Below are 19,868 nucleotides of genomic sequence, written 5' to 3' on the forward strand. Positions count from 1 at the left end.
GAATTTGGGAGCGAATTTTTTACAGAATATGCATTAAGATTAGTTTTATTTGAGATCATTAATACCCCAAGTTTTTCTAAAACTGCACTTATGCGCCTTGTCCTCCAAGCCCCTCTGGTGTATCTGTATTAAACGGCATAATTACAGGTGAAAATTTGTACTCGGAATGGGTTTTTTCCTTCAGTATTTACAGGCTCTACTTGATGTAGAGAGAAAGACATGACATCACCTTGGCTGATCTAACTATCATAACCTGTGTCTGTCGACTCATGCGTCTACCGCCTCTGATCTTCACGACTGAAATTCCACTTGACGTTATCACGGCTTTCTTGGCGTATTGCGTATTTTTCTCAGCGTAGCGAGGACCGTTAAGGAAACGGTTTCCATCAGTGGAGTGGCGTGAATTTCGATGTATCGATTGTTATACCACTTAAACCTATGGTAAAGAATCGATTATTTAGGTGTTCGCTGCGAACACCCTGTCTATCGATCCTTTACCATAGGTTTAAATGGCATAACAATCGATTTATCGCAATTCACGCCACGCCACTGGTTTCCATCGTCGGCGCCGCTCCGATTTTTCTCAACGCGATACAGCCAGTCCAAGATAGGTAAAGAAATATCACTGTTGCGGAAAAAGAGGCATTATTTTCGATTAATTAACTCGGCTGTGGAGTTTTCTAGCTCCGTCTCGCGGCGACTTAGCCTTCGATCTGAGTTCGTGGTCCGTTGCGTCGTGTCGCGTGGCTCGTTTATTTTGTATTCCGATCACAAACAGACGCCTACAATGTGTAACAACAGCACTTGCAATACCCTCAAGGACTTATCCGAGCAGCTGTGTTTTTTAAAACGTTTCGTTTCCCACCATTTTCCTTCCTTTTCACGTATTTATGATGGGTTCTTCTAGCGCGCCATCTTATGGACCAATGGAGAATTTGCACGCAAATTTTTTATTGATTCATTTGAGAGTGCTAAAAGAGCTGATATCGCAATATTTTTTGTAATTATTTCCTGTAATGGGAAATAGTGTAAAATTGATTTTAAAGAAAGAAAATGCACCGCCTAGTCACGTCATCTGGAGACATTTCCTATTTAAATCCAACCTTTATTTTACCGTTGAATCCTTTAAGATTGGAAGTTTAAAATTGACCCGCGAAAGAATTATACAGAGATGATCAAAAATAAATCAAATTGAACCATTGGCAACTATTTTCATCAATTTCTCGTAAATAGGTAAAAAAAAATATCTATTTTTATCATTACTGTAAGCTCTCAGACCTCCTAAATTTTCATTTTTCGCCACTGTTTGTGTCTGCAAAAAAAATTTAGTGCCAGGTAGGATGGATGCCATTTTCTTTCCCGACTAGACCTCGCGAATTGCGTAGATTGGTCTATTCTTGTTTCCGAGTCGTTATAATATACACCAAACATCGGCAGCACTCATCATTTCCCGATTTGATCGCGAAAAGCCCATCGGCGGATCCAGCAAATCGGTAACATTGTTTTTCTTCATTTAAACCTATGGAAATATATCAATTCTTGGAGGGGCCACGTGCTCCGACAAGAATCGATAAATTAACATGAGTTTAAATGAAGGGAATCCGGTGTTGCCAAATTGCTGGATCCGCTTCTGAAAATCTATATATGAAATTTTGCTATGAGTATACAATACTGAAAGTTGAAGTCTTCTCATAGCTCCTTGGCATCCAGCCGATAGCAGAGAGCGCTTCGTAGGAGCAGCATTCAAGAGCGACCCGAACTCAGGTCGCTGAAAGTTGCGGCGTTCCGTGGGTGACACGGTGACACGTTCGCGACAGGCGCGATTTGGCGCGTGGAAACCGGAAATCACCGCGTCAGCGACGCGCCAAAGTGGTTTCCGATCGGCTCGCACAAAAGCCTTTTCCTCTGACGTCAAATGAAGCGGCGCGCGGCGCACCGCGGCGCCCCGGGCAGACGCGGCGGGGTATCCGAAGAAAGCGCCGCAACTTTTTTTCATCGCTGAAAGTTACAGCCTGTCAGCTTTCCCCGACGACCCGTATTTAGCGTGGAAAAATTATTGGTTTCATCGCAGAGTTCACGAGTTGCAAATTGGAGACGCAAAGAGGTTCATCCAAGAGCCCCCAGTAGACCGCTGATCATTGAAAAGACTACTAAAGGAAGACTTAAATGGTGTGGACCCAGCACCATTTCTCCACCTTGGAAGACTTAAATATATAGAGGAGGTGGAGAAATGTTGCTGGGTCCACACCATTTCGCGGGGATATCAAAGCCAAGAAGTTCCAAAAATTATACTTAAGAGTCAAAATTAAATTTTTTAACTCTAATGAAAGAATTTCTCTTAAAAAAATTTATTTTTGACTCTGATTATAATTTTTGGAACTTCTTGACTTTGATTTCCCCGCCAAATGGTGTAGACCCAGCACCATTTCTCATTCTTGTTACATACAGTATTTGGGCCACTTCTAAGTGTTTTCCCCCCCTCATATATAGAGGAGTTCAGTAACAATCATGAGAATGGATAGAAAAATTAAATTAAATATGATGGGAAATGAGCAGAATAAATGCACCGAAAAAAACGGTGTTATTAAAATGTGCGACAACTCTTGGATGTTGTCATTAACACTCTGGTGTTGAGTAACATTCTAGAATGTAAAAGTAAGATTCTAGGATGTAAAAATAAAATCCTAGGATGTTACTTGAATACCTGAGTGTTAATAAAAACATCCAAGAGTTGTCGCACATTTTTTTAACATCGGTGGTGTTACTACAGCACCTTTTTTTCGGTGCACATCACAATTCTTTTCAAAAAAATGATTTTGAGATATATTTCATTTGATAATGGATTAGACCTCAATCGCATAATATAAATTCATGAGAGTAATGCGTAATGTATGACGTCTGAGGCGCGAAGCGCTTCGGAGGTTTTGGACCGCGAAACGGTGAAGGGTCATAATCCCATAGTATTAAATAATCTATGATAAAATACTCTGCCTTTCTTAAACACATTAGCCGTATGCCTCCATTATTTTCAGCTGTCATTAGCAACTTGTGAATTTGGCATTAAGATGAGGTAACAATGGCTACGTCGCTACGTCTGTAACTTTAGGAAACCTTTAAATTGTTGCAGACATTCTGGTTAACGGAAAATTCATTTTGTGTCAATTGCAATAAATTGACCGAAAGAAAACTTTTTGAATTGTCAGTATAATAGAAGGTAAGCGGTAAAGATGAAAACTGAAAAATTGAAAACACGGAAATAATCTTCGGTTGGGGCCTCAATCGATATTCACACCGTATAATAGGGTTTCGAAGTTTCGATACCTTATATCATTAGCATTTTCATAATTATTGCATAATTAATTTGATCATAGGTTGGAAAACTCAGCATGATCATGGATCTCTGATGGATGAGGCTCGATCGGATATATAACGCAGTTGCCAAGTTCAGGAAAATTAGCAAGTTTGAAACATGTCACATTCATCAAATTGTATTTCAATTAATAGATTGACCTTTATTCTCATTTTCAATTCATTACACCCATTTTCGATCACTTAAATGTTATTTTGCCTGGGTTTGAAGATACTTTCTCAACAGACTGTTGACTGATACCTAGGTTCTTACTTTATTTTTGAGGTGGGAAAATACCAGAGGAGTGAAGATCCAGAAAATACGGCCTAGGAATCAATTCTTTATAGGATCGCCAAAAGTTTAATTCAATAAAGTTTTACGATTTGCTTTTTCTGTTGCAGGTAATTGATGCATTATTTTGTTCAATCCTCGATCATTGGATAGTGTAAGTGATGAAACATTTATTTTCCTGAAAGAAAATTATTCAAGAGAACTTTGTTAAGCCCCGAGATATTTCGGTTGGTTCCTCTCCAAACAAATGAAACATACCAGGGTTGCCACAGAATTTAGAAAATGAAAATCCCTGACATTTCCTCGACTTCTCTGTCACATTTTGGTAAAATTCCCTGACGATTGAGGATATGCCAGATGGGCAAGAAGCAAGATTTGAAATAGTGTTTAGGCAAAATGTATTGTTCGCAACGTCAAACCCACATTGGAAAGGTAATAAAGGCGACTTGACAATTTTCCCTGAAATTTTCGTCATTTCCCCTAGCATTTCCCGGTTTTCCCGGTATTCCCTGACTGCGGCAACTATGGCATAGTTGAATATTTTGAAACGTTGTAATCCAGGTATGGACTATTTTTCAATTCCCGCTGAAACCGGCAACGACCCCGCGGCTGAAACCGGCGCGGCGCCAGCACACCGCTCTCGCTAAGAGCGGCCAGCTTGTTGCTTCCTGAGGAGGGAGCTTTTCTGGTTGCCAGCAGAGTCAACGCCACGATTCCGCACCGCGAGTCTCCTGGAAAATCCAGGGATTCTTGCCGGCACTTGACATCGCAGCGGGTTCGATTGCGGGATAATTGTTGTTTTCCGCCCGTGGAATAATAATTACGCCAACTAATGATTGATTATTGACGTATCGTTGGACATCTGAGCATCGGCTCACACGTCAACCGCACCGGAGTGAAAAATGGGAAATCAAGGACTAGGTGAGTTCGTCGCGTATGTAGTTGTTTTCCTCAAGGGCGTGAGATATTTCACGCGAGTCTCTTCGGAGCGTTGCTCCCGAAATTTCCGACCTTGATCCGAGTATTTACACTCATGCTAATGACTAAGTGCGATCCTAAAGCTCAAATAACAAATTGAACAAACGCTTTTTCTCTCCGGGACAGAACTGCTGTTGACCTGACCTTCGTCGGAAAGGGAGAAATCATGTCCTGGGACTGGGTTCGAATGAAAGCTGTTCAGCAACAAGAACAAATGGACTACATTTTGCAATTTGGAACTATAATTTCTGGCTCATTTGCAAAAACATTAATGTCCATAGGAAAACTAATGGTACATACGTTGTTTCTAAACTGAGCCAGGAATTGTAGTTCCCAATTGCAGAATGTAGTCCAAGTGTCTTCAGAAACAAGAACTCTGATATTTTGTTTTGGCACACTGAGAAAAAAAGTTCGGTCATATGAAAAGTAAGTACGGTGTTCAATATCGGCCGTACAATTCAGTTCATGTGATGGAGCTCTCGGTTTTGGGAAAAGTATTCTCGGTTCATGTAACCGAGCTTTTCTCCATTGTTCGGTTTGGTTAGAGCGCTCGGTTCCATGGATCGAGGATACCGTCCCCAGATTTGAGAGACTGGTCACATGAAACGAACAGTACGGCCGATCTTGAACACCGGCTTTACAGTTCATAAGACCGTTCTTTTTTTCTCGGTGCAGGATCCTCTGTAAACAAAATAGTACAAAAACCCGATTAGTGCTTCGTTCCTATTCATAATTTGAAATTCACTCTTTAAGTGATTCGATGAATTCCATATTTTGTGTCAGGACGGCATACGATATATCGCATCAATTGGTTCCATTTTTGTAGCTACTCGTCATTTTTCTCAAATTTTGAGATCGCAATTCTGTTGTCAGGAGACGAAGGCACTCACTTACCAATTTTAACAAAGAAATTCAACGTAATAAAGGCGTGCTTTTTTTAGAGAGAAAATATTGCATTCGAGTGCAGTTTCGATATCAATATCGAATGCGATGTTTTCTCTCTGAAAAAACCACTCCTTTATTACGTTGAAGAAATTTGTTTGTGAAAATTGGTAAGTGAGTGCTTTATAGTCTTTTGACAACAGAATTGCGATCTCAAAATTCGAGAAAAATGATTCGTAGCTGAAAAAATAGAGCCAATTGAAGCGATTTATCGCACGCCGTTTTGACACAAAATCTGGCGTCCTTCGAATCACCTTATGTAGCCACACTAAGAAACTAACACGACTTTTCTGTGGGCTGTGATGCTGCGAGGGCCAGGAAACACGAAACGCCTTCAATTAATCGTGTATGCAACACGGACATCCTTGGACCACGAATAGTTGCATCAAGGCGCTGACCTAACACCCCGTCTCGTCGCGCCCGACGGAAAAGTTACATGAACTGAGAATTCTTCTTCCTATTCCAGTATTTTTTGTAAATTTATTAAATTTTTTATCTCAAGTTGTGACAGTCACAGAACCTTTGTATCCAACAATTGGTGCTTCGTTTCTATTCACATAATTTGAAATTCAATCTTAAGAAGCTACGCCTAGAAACTAACTGACCATTTGGTTACCCTCGGTAATTTTACTCAGCTTTCCCCCAAAATTTACAAAATTTAACCAACTTTTTTTTCGTTGCGTGTGTTTAAATTAAATTAGTCTTAAAGTTATTGAATGGTTTTAATTTTTCCGTGCGTCTAATCGAAGAATTTGGTTCATTGGGTGGCTTTAAAGAATCATTCAACTTGGTTACATTGGAGCATTTAAATATTTTTTTTCCATACATACAAAGATTTGACTTGAGAAAGTCTATATAGGAATTGCAAGCCTATAGAAAGACAGAATACAAATTGGAGCACGATTTTTAGTATTGCTGTCAGCCGATGAGAAAAACAAGATAATTGATTGGTTCGCCGAGTGAGATATGGAGAGCTTTTGTGTAGGTGGTCCTGCTCGACAGGTATATTAGCAGGGAAAGTAGCGCCTCACACTCTTTTTGAATGGCTCATTACGATCACGCGACAAGGCTTTTTTTTACGTAGGTGTGTAAAAACAGCTGTAACATAAAGGAAAGAAATCTCTGTTGCTTCGAAGCTTCAAAAACTCAGCCAAATTGTATACATACGACTCGGCGAACCTACCTTCTACTCTACCTTCCCCCGATTATATTACTTATAGATTGCTGGTGTGAAGTCTCTAAACTATATCATCTATGATCGTCAGATTCAGATTTTGCACTAGAGGGTTTTTTATCGTTGAAAGACGACTAATTTTTATAACTGATTATCTCGCCACACCGACCGCAGATGGAGTTAATGTGTCCACGCTGTGACTCACCGGCCTGATGTTGGGAGAAGATACCCACTAATTTTGGCACTGACGTAGACCGCAGATGAAGTAATTCCACATTAATATCCTAACATCAACATAAAATTTTGAAAAAAGGCGCGGAATTTGATTCAAATTGGCTCTTGTAGATAATGTTAATTTTAATGAGCACAACCAAAAGCAGCAAGTTCGCAATTCACAGGGTGATAATGGAAGGCCTTCAAGGAATTTCGACAAAGTCTCATGTCGAAATGAGAATTTACAAAAACTTAGACAGTGTTGTCAATATTGCGTTTTGAAATGCGAGGTGCGGCCGAAGGTTTGCAATGTCACCCCTGAGGGTTAATGCAGAATCTGAATGGTAAAACTATAGTCACTTGCCAGAATACTTTCTAGCTTATTCCCACTCACGTTGACATTCTAAATTAAAATTACTTGCTAAGGCGCACGTATGTGCTTGAAGTCATCTCAACAGTTGGAAGGTACCTCGTCTATTTTAATTATTAATTTTCAACCTCTAAAAAATGTGAAGAAGGAGGAAGAAAACCGATTTTAAAGTTCATAAATGATTCACTACTGGTTTAAAGTGTAATTCTGTTAATGAGGGCCGTCTCAATAGAGAGGCCTGATGCAATAAAGGTGGGAAATTTTTCATATAAGCGCTTTTTGTCTGGTTAGGTTGAAAAATTAGAATTATTGAAGTTTATGATTTGAATATCGTGTCCTGAAAATTCACAGTGCGTATTAAAATTGAAAAAAAAAAAAAAAAAAAAAAAAAAAAAAAAAAAAAAAAAAAAAAAAAAAAAAAAAAATACAGTAAGCTAAAGAGATTGAAACTGATTTGACGCGCTGAAACCGAACTTATCAAGGCTGTAAAATGAGATATTTGCTACATCTCATTTTTGGAGCCCTTTCATGCAGTAAAATCGACGAAAATTTTGCATTTTATAATGCGAACCAATCACTCGACCAGAGCGGCGTCACACCCAAATAACTTCATTTTGAACTTCACTGCGTTCAATTCGGCAACACATGCTCTTCATTGTGAATTGGCACACTATGACGTAGGCATTATTTTTAGGCGACCGAGATAATAATGTCAAATTTTGATGGGGCTCATTGACCAATAGAGCAAAGTTGCTCGTGCGTTCCGTTGTGCTTATAACGGTTCGATCCATCACATCCATTTTATCACATACGTTCTTTTAGCTCTTTATCTGTAAAAGGCTCAAGTTTCCGACAGTTTTGTGATACATGCCAAAATATGCATTTACAATGCTGCAACAACTGCTTTAATTACTTTCAATCTGATATAGAATGAAGAATTTTTCGGTAAATATTTCGAAGTCTATAATTAATATGTGTGGATGACAAGATGAAAAACACAAAAAATGTGGCCGAAACAACTTGTAACGGAAGTGGTTTTTTTTTTTTTTTTTTTTATTATTTGTACAAAAGTTATAATATGTACAGAATGTTTTTAGATGTAAGATACATCTTTAAAAAACTTGGGTTTAACTTATAAGATAAACTTATACTAGGTTACACACATTTTTTTTAATTTATATGGAGAGAAATACAACCTCTGAAAAATGAGGAGGGAAAAATAAAACAATTTTGCTTCAAAGTAAAAATGTCTTTTTGCTTTGACATGGAATGCGGGTGACCGAACCCGGTCAAATGCCCAAGAGCCCCTGATTGCGTTCGAAGAGCACAAGGAGGCCCGTCAGTTTAAAAGAAGGATAATTTTGAGAACCCCTGAATTCCAAGCTCGTGGGGTTTGCGACGTTTTAATCTTCGGGTGCATTGGTCCTTTTCCAGAAGCGCAAGCGCTTCTGGGTTGGGATGCCTATGCAGCCTAGTTTCGTAAGAGTTGTACATTTTTGTTATGTAGTCCTCTACAGAATCAATGTTGAGGTCGGCGCGAATATCCGCGTTCCTCTCATACCATCTGGCTTTTGAAATGCTTCGTAATATTTTCATTTGTATGACTTCTATCTTTTTTAAATTTGACTTGGCTGCACAGCCCCACAACTGGCAGCCATAACTCCAAACCGGCCTCAACATTGACTTGTAGAGGAGCAGTTTGGTTTCTAGAGATAACTTGGATTTGCGGCCAATCAGCCACTGCATATCATGAAATTTAAGTCTTAATTGCTCGACTTTTTTCTTTATGTGTGCACCCCACTTGAGCCTGGAATCCAGGTGGAGGCCGAGATATCGGGCGACTGTGTCGCGAGGGATTTCAGAGTTTCCTAAGTGAAGAGGAATATGAGTAAATGGCCTGTTGGTAAATACAATTTCTACCGATTTAGACGCATTTAATTTGGTCTTATCTTTGTTTGTCCATTTATTAATCCTGTTTAGGTGGGATTGAGCGTTAAAACGTGCCTCCCTGTAGCTTTTCGACGCTGCTAGCACAAGCGTATCATCGGCATAAACTCCCAGTTTCCCCCCTCTCCCAGACTGCGGGATGTCTGTGGTGAAAAGGGAATAGAGAAGGGGGGAAAGACAGGAACCCTGCGGAACTCCTGCCCTTATTGGTCTGAAACTTGAGGTGGTATTTTCATATCGCACTCTAAATTGTCTACCTGATAAAAATGAAGACAGGAGTTCAACATGGTTACATGGGAGCATTTTGTAGAGTTTTCCGATGAGGCGCTCGTGCCAGACACGATCAAATGCCTGCGCTACATCAAGAAAAACCGCCACACAGTATTCTCCCTTTTCCAGGGAGTCTTCTATAAATTTAGTTATTCTATGAAGTTGATCAATTGTAGAATGTTTCGCTCGGAAACCAAATTGGGCGTCGATTATTAGATTTTGCTTGCCAACTATCTCGTTCAATCTCTTAATGTACAGTTTTTCAAAGAGTTTGCCGATAACAGGCAACAACGAAATTGGCCTGTAAGATGCAGCCTCTGTAGGAGGTTTGTCTGGTTTTAAGAGGACGAAGATTTCCGCTATCTTCCATTGAGAGGGAATATATTTGCATCTAATGACAGCATTAAAGATTGAGACCAATTTCATTATTGCCCTGTTAGGCAAGTTCTTCAAAATCAGTCCTGAGATTTTATCAAATCCAGGTGCTTTGTTTGCCTTAATTTTACCTTTTATCTCTTTAACGATTTCTGAGGGAGATATGGTTTTTATTTTTATTGGTGGGATTTTTTTGATTTTTCGGGGTCTCAATGTGGACACTTCCCCTTCATTCTGCAAATCTGAGTCAGAACTGCCGGTGGAAACATCAGAGTCAGATAGTGTTTCCAGGTCTTCGTGCGGTTGAAAAGCGGCTTCAAAGTGATCAGCTAAAACCTCTGCTTTTTCAGCATCTGTATTTGCCCATGTATTGTCAGGTTTGCTGATTGGGAATTTTAACTGTTTTGGCCTTTTTAAATATTTTGTGGCTGCCCATAAAGAGTAGTTTTTATCTGCTGACGGAGACAAGGAGTTAATAAATTTTTTAAATTTGTAATTTAAAAATTCTTGTGTTCTTTTCTTTACTATTGCATTTAATCTGTTAAATTTTGAATTGTCTTCAGGAAAATGGGTGAAATTTGCTTTTCTTTTGGTTTTTCTTTTTAAACGAATAAGCTTTAGAAGTTCCTTTGGGATAGCGTAAGGTTTTATGTTATTTACAGCTACAGGTGTATTGGCTGCTGCACAGGATCTGATATTTTCCACCAGCAGCTCCGACTCCCTGTCAATATCTTCTGGAGTGAGGACTGGAACGCTGTTGTCAATTAAATTTTCTAGATCTAACCTGAAATTTTTCCAATCTGTTCTTTTAGAGCAAATTGAGGGGGGACGATTATCAAGGATTGGAGTAGTAAAAATCTCCAGAATGATTTTTGCATGACCTTTTTCCATAGACATTAAGGTATCACATGAGACGTGGTCAATAAGATTTATGTTTTTAAAAACAAAAAAGTCTATTAGATCAGGTTGGTGGCCTGGATTAGTGGGAAAATTTGTCGGTTTTCCGGGGGATATAAAATTCCCGCCAACCAAATTAACTGCTTCTAGGAGTGATACGCCTTTAGGGTTATCTCTCCTGGATCCCCATCGAGGATTTTTAGCGTTCCAATCCCCACCGATCAGATACTTTGGGCCTAATTCCTCCAAAAACTCAGTGTAATCCTCAGTTGAGAGGATGTTACGGGGTGGAGTGTATATTGAGGCTATGTTGAAAGAGTCTAATTCAGTTTGCACGTTTACGATTACAACTTGAAAAGCATTTGTCTCTATCAACTTGATAAGATTGTGAGTAATGTTTTCTTTAATTAAAATGGAAGACCCACCTCTGTGCTTATTTGCTGGATGAAATGAGTTAAACATTTTATATCCAGCAAAATACCTTTTATAATCGGTCCTGGTGAACCAGGTTTCCGATAATAGGGCTATGTCCACATTGAAATCCCTTAGCGTGACATTGAATTCTTCGGCCTTCACCCGGGTCAGTCCGCCGCAATTCCATGCCATAATGTTTAATGACTTGCAATTAGTCTTTGCTCGTAGCTCTTTAACATCATCGAAATTGATTTCTGGATAATTTTCCTGTTGAGACATTAAGAAATTCTGATTAGTCAATGAATCACAATTCAATTTAAAAAAGTCATTCATTTCTTTGTTTATCTTTTCTGGCTAGCTTCAAGTTTACTCACTTTCTCGGTGAGAACTCTGAGCTGAGCATTCAAAGTTTCTATTGTTTGTAATAAGACACCGATCAGAGCGGCAGAACTGTCTCCTGCGCCCTGTGTTGCCGGATTAGCTGTATTGCCTGATAATGCTTGAGCAAAAGTCCTATCTAATTTCTTTGGAGGAGCATGAGTTGTTATATTTTTCCCTAGTTTCGGAAAACTTTTTTGATCAGGGGAGTTTTTCTTAGCTTGGAGTTGCTTTTTTCGTGCAACTTGAAATTCTTTCGCGAAGGGACATCCGCGATAACTCGCGGGATGACCGATCGCGCCACAATTTACGCATTTTGGATTTAAGATCCGACCTTTAAAAGGACACTCAGGAGATAAATGTTTGCCTGCGCATTTGACACATCGTGGATTTTTTCTGCAAAAGTTGTGAGTATGCGAAAAACACTGACATCTTCGGCACTGTGGAACTATCTTATTATCTATCTTCATTGGCTCTATTTGAACAATAGTATGAGCAATTGCTTTGATCTTATAGATGTTTTCTATTGATTCTGAATGGTCAAAATCAAGTTGATGAACTGGTATTTTTATGAGTTCGAATTCCTTGATAGGTTTAGCATTTGTAGTTTGATTTTCAGATGTTGTTACCGAAGGGGTAGTTTGAAGGGGGGGTAGCAGATTCAGGATCAGTATCCATAGGCATAATTGTTTTTTCATTTTTTTTCTGTTGTTTCTCTACTCTTTTTCTCATGCAAACGGCTGATTTAATTTTGAAATTTTTTGAAAGGAGATCCGAGACAATTTCATCTTCAGGTATGGAGGGGGGGAGACCTTTGCATACAACTTTGATGTTCCGAGTGTTTTTATTGGAGTGAGAATACCATTGTACTTCTCTTTCGTTTAATTTTTCAGAGATTTTTCTGAAAGTTTCGTCGTTAGAGGGATTTACCTTCCAGGTTTCACTACCTAAAAATTTTAAAACATACTCTTCTTTATCAGACGCTTCTTTCAAAAGTCGCTTAATTTCCTGATAATCTTTAATTCCTACCACTTTAATGGGAGGGGGTGGTAGAATTTTTGGGGACCTATCATTAGGATTAGAGGTATTAGACTTATCGCCAGGCTTAGAGTTATTCGACTTATCCTGTGTAGCTTGGACGTCTGCTCCACTTCCAGAGGCGTCTTTGGAGTCCGGGCTGGATTGATCCTGCTTCCTTTTCCTCTTTGTAGTTTTTTTAACTTTCTTTGCCGCCGTCCTTCGTTGGTCTTGATACTCCGGATCTGAATTGTAGTTCGGCCAGTCACCTGATGAAAAATCATCATCCGTTTCCGCATCTAGCAGCAGGGCTCCAAATTTCCCGCCGTTTTGTTGGGGAATTTCCTTGTTGACAGTCACGAATGTCTTCCCCTTATTTTTAGAGCCGCCGGCCACTTGAGGTTGCGACTTATTTAGTTTAAGCTCCTTAAACGGAAGTGGTAAAATAGTACTGGGCTCTTAACTATTTTAAGGCCAAAAATTCTAAAAAGAACTCTGATGCTACAGTGCTAAGGAAAAACGCCGTATGAACCTGCTGGCATTGCCAAATTTTCTTTGATAAAACACTAATTTTCCGGTAAACTTATAAATATTTACCTCCCAATTTTTCAGATAATTTCATTCGAAATTTCACCTAAAGTTCCTGAAAATTTGAAGGAAAAATATTTATTGTTTCCCGCAAAAATAAACATTTATTCAAAGGAAATTTGGCAACTCTCGGATGTTCATACGGCGTTCTTCCTTAGCACGATAGAATGAATATCAGTATGAGACCGAGGGGCGAGAATGTTCAGCTTGGACAGATGCACTGGAATATTAAGCTGAGGTCACGTCGAAAGACCTATATCGTGTCAATAATTAGTGTCCCGCGTCATATTCATGACGTCACACACTGGATCAAATCAAAAGAGGGATTCGGACAAAATCTGGAAACTTTGAAAGCTTATATTTTCAAAAATATGAGACAAAAAGTTTGAGAGTGGCTCCATAGGTTTTTCCATGAAATTTCCTTTCAAAAAAACTCCTTGAAATTGAATTTGTGACGCAATAAACATCAAAATTTGACATTTTAGCCAAAAATTTCATATCCGACCTCTTTTGTTAGCTCATATCACTGTGCGGCGGCGTTTCGATGCAGTCTTGGATTTTGCGGGATGCTATGCTGGGCTCATCCATTTTGACAGTCAATTACCTGCTAACTACTCTGCCATTACTGTTGCTACTCCAATAAGTGACATTTTCAATCCGTGTGCGAGATTTCTAAAATGTTATCGTGTCGTCATTGTTAATGTGTTGTTTATGTTTTGTGTCCGGGGTCAAATGGGGTAACCTGGATAAGCTTAGAGATTAAAATCTCCAGAAAGAGTCAAATGCCGCAATGTCAATGTTCGCAGCGAACACCATAATAATCGATAATTTACCACAGCTCCAAACAGGGAAATATCGATAGATCGGAAAGCACGCCACGACACTGACGGGAATCCTCGGAAAAATTCCTAGTGATTCATCGAAGAGGCCGTGATTAGCATAAATACATCAGTACCCAAGAGCAAAGTTATCTAACTCCATTTTAGTCTTTTCGAGATATCAAGGGAAAATCGCGCGTGGGCTCCATTAATTCTAATGTAAATCGAAAATTTTGAAACTTTGTATCTCATAACCGGCGTAAGATCGGGCTACCTTTTCCACACACACGGAACCGTTTATGGAGATTTCGAAAACGCAACTTTAATTTCCCCAAAAATGTAGATACAATTTGGCCTGGCGGCATTGATAAGTGCACGTATGTGTGTTTTTTTCCCGGCCAAACCCAGGCCGGACCACTGACCCATTTTTCAGACCCAGGTTTGAACATTACATTTACCAAGGTCTCCCGGGAAAGTCGACTGAGGGAGACTGGACTCCCAGAGGAAGTTCCTGATTGATCTTCAGAGTATGGGCAAATACTATATGTATATGTGCATTTTGTATTAATTCATGCAATGTGTGCGTGTGTATGTTTTTGTCAAAGTTTTCAAAGAAATTCAGATTTCAGCCGGGAGTCCCTGTAGTTTCCAAAGACATTGGGATTCCAGCCTAGAGTCCTTATGAAGTTTCCATAGAAATTGAGATACCAGCCGGGAGTCCCTGTAAAGTTTCCAGTACCTTTATGAAATCCCTAGAAAAGAGCCAGTTCACCTGCGAGCTAGACGCGCGTCTTGAGCGGCAAGTATAGGCCTTCGGCCATGTTCGGCAGTCTTCGTAGCCAATCAACTTGCAGTTCGCCGCCCGTAACTCGCTCAAAGTAGGATCGGATCTTACTTTTCGCGTCTAGACGAGAGTCTAGCAAGCCGGTGTATTTGCGCCTTAAGGCTTCGATCCCTCAAGCTCCGTTTCAAGTGATCCGCGATACGCCGCTCGCCGACCCGAAGCACCATCATCGGTCGACCGGTCGGAGTACGATGATGCAAATTGCTAAGTCACACTCCGAAGTCAGGGTCCCCGGAGAGATGAGTAGCCGACAATGTCAACGATTTCTTTTCAAATTGGGCGCACGACCCCTCACCTTTATCCGAGGCGGCCGCGGCCTCAAGACGCACACGCGGGTCGCCCGACTCTTTTTTCGAGCGGTCCTCGTCCCAGGTGAATGAGTCATTAATCACCGCTATCATTCGCCACCGCCACCAGTCAACGTCACTCATCAGTCATCGCCGGACCATGTTGCCGTAGCCATCGTCTTACGTCTCTTCACGTCAAATTTCGCGAAATAATTTCATTCAAGTTTTTAACTTGCTCCCAATCTCTCCTAAGGCCTGGATACACGCTCAAATTTCCATCAATTTCCGATCAAATGGTAACTGGTGCGCACCGTCTGCCATCAATTTTTTACGGCCTGCAAAAATTTGATGGTGGATGATGGAACTGTGGGTCTCATCCGTCATCTGATTTCCATACAACCGTGCATATTTCATGCTTATTTCCATCAACACGGTGTTTTAATTAATTTTAGATAACAATTTAGATAACTCTCGACCGCCATTTTTGTCGTCATTTTGATCGGAAATTGACGGAAATTTGAGCGTATATCCAGGCCTATTCAAGTTTTTAACTCACTCCCAATCTCTGTTCCAAAAAAATGAAATTCCCTCCGGGCGAAGGTGCGCTTACAACATTTGATTTTCATACTCGCAGCAACGACGAGCGTATTTTTTGACCAAAATTTTCGACTCACCTTGGGAGATGGGTCAAAAGACGGATGAGTGCAAACGCTGGCCAAAATTCATCAAGCGGCTGAGTTTAAGGCCTCGATGCACAATCAAATTCCCGAACCAATCACCATCAACGTGTCGGGAGTCATCAGTCTTACAATCGTTACTTCGCCTAATTTTCAAATGAAAACCTCGCAGAAATGTTACATTTGGCAAGAAATGATGAATGATGGCACTCCATTCTGATCAAAATTAAAATTTTTTAAGAGTCTGAACTCCAGAGCCAAGCGACTTTTTTCCAGTGAATCAGGTGGTGCCTAGAAGTGTCTCACTAGTGCTTTGTAAAAATGGAACAATCTGAGGAAAGAAGAGAAAATTGAAATTTTAAAAAATTGAAGACCGGCAACAGCGACAGACGCGGCAATGCGTGAGAAAATACGGTGCCATTGTTCCCCAGTTAAGCACCTGCGGGCGCGAGCGTGTCAGTTTTTCATTTCTCTCTCGCTCCATAACCTACGAATCGTTCTATGTTCCGATTTTCGTGATTTCGTGTAACTTTTTCCGCGCCGAGACCTCGTCATGTGTCCGATTCGCCGTGCGCGAACCCGAAAACGCTTTCGAGCTTTCGGGGATAAAGCCCGGGGCGCACCCGATTTTGTGCGCAGATCAGTCGGATACTCGACAAAAGAACGTAAGTATTTGGGATTGAAATCTTCGTTTTTTCAGTGATGACCGAGTTTTTGATGAACTTTGATCAGGTAAATGTTTGAAAATGGACTAACTTTATGGCTATACATCCTACTTACAAGTGGACCGCGTTTAGCAAGAAAGGAACCAAGCCACATCAGCTATTGCCAAATTTAATTAGGCAATTTAGTATTTTACACGAGAGCGTTTGTGCGAATTTCTTCGAAAATTTTAAGCAATTTGAGCATTAAGAAAAATTGAGTGAAATTTTGTGCAAAATGGGTTGTCTATCTTCAGAAAAGTAAACAGTGGCAAAGAATTTTCAACGTCGCAAACTGAGGTACTTAGTTAGGCCCCTTCACGACCCTTATGTTTCTCTGGCGGCTTGGAAACAGTCTCATTTTGTAAGGTGGAAGGATGCCACTTAACGTGTCTCCAAGTCGAGAAATGGTATTCCGGGATATTGAAGGCGAAATCAGTGGGCAGTTCCTCGACCGGGTTTCCTCTTTTTAGGGCAATCATTGCTGCCCAGCTCCACCTTCGGTCTTCCGGTCACACCATTTCACGACGCTCAGACACGGAAAGTCGCATTCAATCGTCTTTCAATCTGAACGCGTTCAACAACAAAAACGGGGCCCATTTAAGAGAATCATCGACGGCCAAATTCGCCTTCAACTCTCTGATGATACCATATCACGACATGGACACAGGTTAAGTTTGCATCCTACCGCCTTTCAATTTAAGTGTCTCCAGCATGATGCTCATTTGGACCGCGTTAAACAGAAAGGAACCAAGCCACATCAGCTATTGCCAAATTTAATTGGGCAATTTAATTTTTTACATGAAAACGGTTGTGCAGATTTTCGTGCAAATTTCAGTGAAAATTCTTCATGGTACAAAGCAAATTCATTAAAATTTTCAAACAAATCTGAACGAACGTTCACTCGTAAAAAAATTAATTGCCCAGTTAAACTCGGCAATAGCTGATGTTGCTTGGTTCCTTCCTGTTAAACTCGGTCCATTTGAACGTTTTTTACGTGGTTAAATAAACTAAGTACATTTTGCCGAAAGAAACTCACAGTAATGCAGCGTTGCCAACATTGCGCAAAACTGTTTAAAATGAATCAAATGGATGAAAAACAACACTGCAAATTTTACGGGATACCCGTAAGGGGTTGGGCCACATAGCGGTCCGGGGGTGACCTCCAGCACTGCACTAAGATTCCCCATATGTAAATCGTGAAAGGAGCTTGTTCCGGCTTTAAAACAGACTTCATGTCTGTTTGACTTTATGAGTCTCGTTATAGAAGTTTTTCCCGCCGTAAATTAAGAAACCAATAAAAGTCGGGAGAGGAGCCATGATATGCTACGTTGTAACCACACAAAGTTGGAGCGCAGAGTGTAACACGCAACTTTAAGCCCTCGATCCTACAACGTGAGAGCTTGCTCCAAAAACAAAGATCGGAATGGCGATGTACGTCTTTATTAATATTCATACTTCTCTTACTGTGCACGCGGGCATGGGCATATAAGACCCGCAATTAAAGACTCATCTTGGAATCCGATTCTATGAGAAATGCCCTCACTATTATGGGTGTTTATTATTCTGGCGCCGCTGAAGGTTGCATCGATTGCATTTCCATCAAGAAGCGTGCAAAGCATGTGTGAGTTTGCGAAGTTCACGAACGTCTGAGTTAGTTTTTTCGGAAATCGTGAAAATTCTCCTAATTCTTCAAGTATAACAGCCAACAAGAAAGTTGTTCAAAATGTAATACGTTAATTGACGGAAGAAATATTACGGATATCATTGAATAAGTTATATGTTTTTCGGAGTTGTAGATTTTAGATGAGCAGAGCGGAAAAAACATCCGACCAAAACGTTTAAGTTCAGTGCAGTCGGACTATCATCTTCCTTTCAAAAAAAGAAAAAAGGAGGAAAATGTATGGCTAGGTATATCCATTATGATGGTTGCAATCACTTGAATTTCTCAAATATTGCTGTTCCGTCCGCACCGTTTTCTGTGCGTGCATACTGATAATACCACGGTGGAATAGTGGTCTAAGGTATCGCACAATAAACGGATCCACAAGAATTATTCGAAAGAAGAGACCCCATTTTCGCTCGGATCGCATTTTTTGGGATATTTTGTTCTACGATCAAATTTTGTTAAACGTAAGTTTCAACGAATGTGTCACGAAGTTTAAATGTCTTTTCTAGACAAGGTCTGAAAATTTTGAATTCATCAAACGGCGAATGTTGAGCGGTGAAGTCACTACCAAACTGAAGATCGTCAAAATTTTATAAAGTACAACAACCGCGAAACAGGGGTTCAGAGCCGGATTTAGGGGGTGGCCACATGGGCCGCGGCCCATGACGGCAAATTTAGGGGGCGGGAAATTTTGCAATTTTTTTAAATGTAGGTATAAATAAAAATCAGATTCAGAAAAAAAATTACAAACGAGAAAAAGCGACAAAATCTCTGATTTCCTGAGAGTACATTAATTTATAATTTTGACGTCTTTCGGTGATACAAGAGACAGCTCCTTTAATTAGTCAAGTCGAGAGAGAAACCAAACGGGCATGGAACGGCGTGGCACAGAGAGCAATATTGACGAGGACTTGAGATGAAAAGAAGGAGCCCTCGGTGCGGCTGTGGGCATGTAACACACATTGGCGCCTACAAGACTGAATGAATACTTCACGCATTGCATCAAACACAGTGCGGTCAGCAGCGGTAGGCGTGAAACGCATAGCGCCTACAAGACTGTCGGAATACTTCAAGCATTGCGCCAAATACAATGCGGTCAGCGCGGCGATGCAGCGGAAGTTAAAATTATTAAACCACATTTATGTTTGTTCTTTCATAATTTTATCGTTCATTTCTCATAAATGGAAGGCCTTGTCCACACAGAAATAGGTTTACACAGTGCTTAACTTGCGCGCAAAGTTCCGTGAACTTTTGCTGGTAGTGATGACAGGGCTTTCGGAAAAAAATGTGTCCGACACAAGTAAATGCGTCTTATGCACCTCTCCCTCTCCGGCACCTTCACTTGATGGTTTTTATTGATGTTTCAAAACGAATGAGAAGGGGGCGGCAAAATATAGGCGGCCCATGGGCGGCAAATACATAGTAAAGCCGGCCCTGAAGGGGTTTTAAGTTTTCTTAATATGAAAGCCTAATTTTGAACGAAACTATATACGCATTACATTTTTTTCCTCAATCACAAACGGAAAGGAGTGGAAAATTCGGATTTTATCAGTCCGTAATGTAGCAACCGTATTAGAGACGGAAACTAGAAGTTACTGAAATGTGTAACGGTAGTTTTATCATTCATAAAATCTGCGTCATTTTATCATGTTGTTCGACAGCGAGGATT

At 40.3% G+C, this 19,868-nt stretch overlaps 1 protein-coding gene across 6 annotated transcripts in view; it reads left to right on the forward strand.

Annotated features, from left to right (window-relative positions):
• The window catches only part of LOC109037617 (ATP-binding cassette sub-family G member 4), a 157,246-nt gene that overhangs the window by 35,316 nt on the left and 102,062 nt on the right, over positions 1–19,868 (forward strand). For 3 of the 6 annotated variants that reach the window (XM_072299204.1, XM_072299206.1, XM_072299208.1), the window contains exon 1: positions 16,257–16,494. The exons of the other annotated variants lie outside the window; for them this stretch is intronic. The gene's annotated coding sequence lies outside the window, so the exon portion shown is untranslated. Of the gene's footprint in view, positions 1–16,256; positions 16,495–19,868 lie in introns of those variants that run through there. 6 annotated transcript variants of the gene reach the window in all.

The sequence above is a fragment of the Bemisia tabaci genome, chromosome 4, assembly GCF_918797505.1.
Source record: "Bemisia tabaci chromosome 4, PGI_BMITA_v3".
Classification (NCBI taxonomy): domain Eukaryota; kingdom Metazoa; phylum Arthropoda; class Insecta; order Hemiptera; family Aleyrodidae; genus Bemisia; species Bemisia tabaci.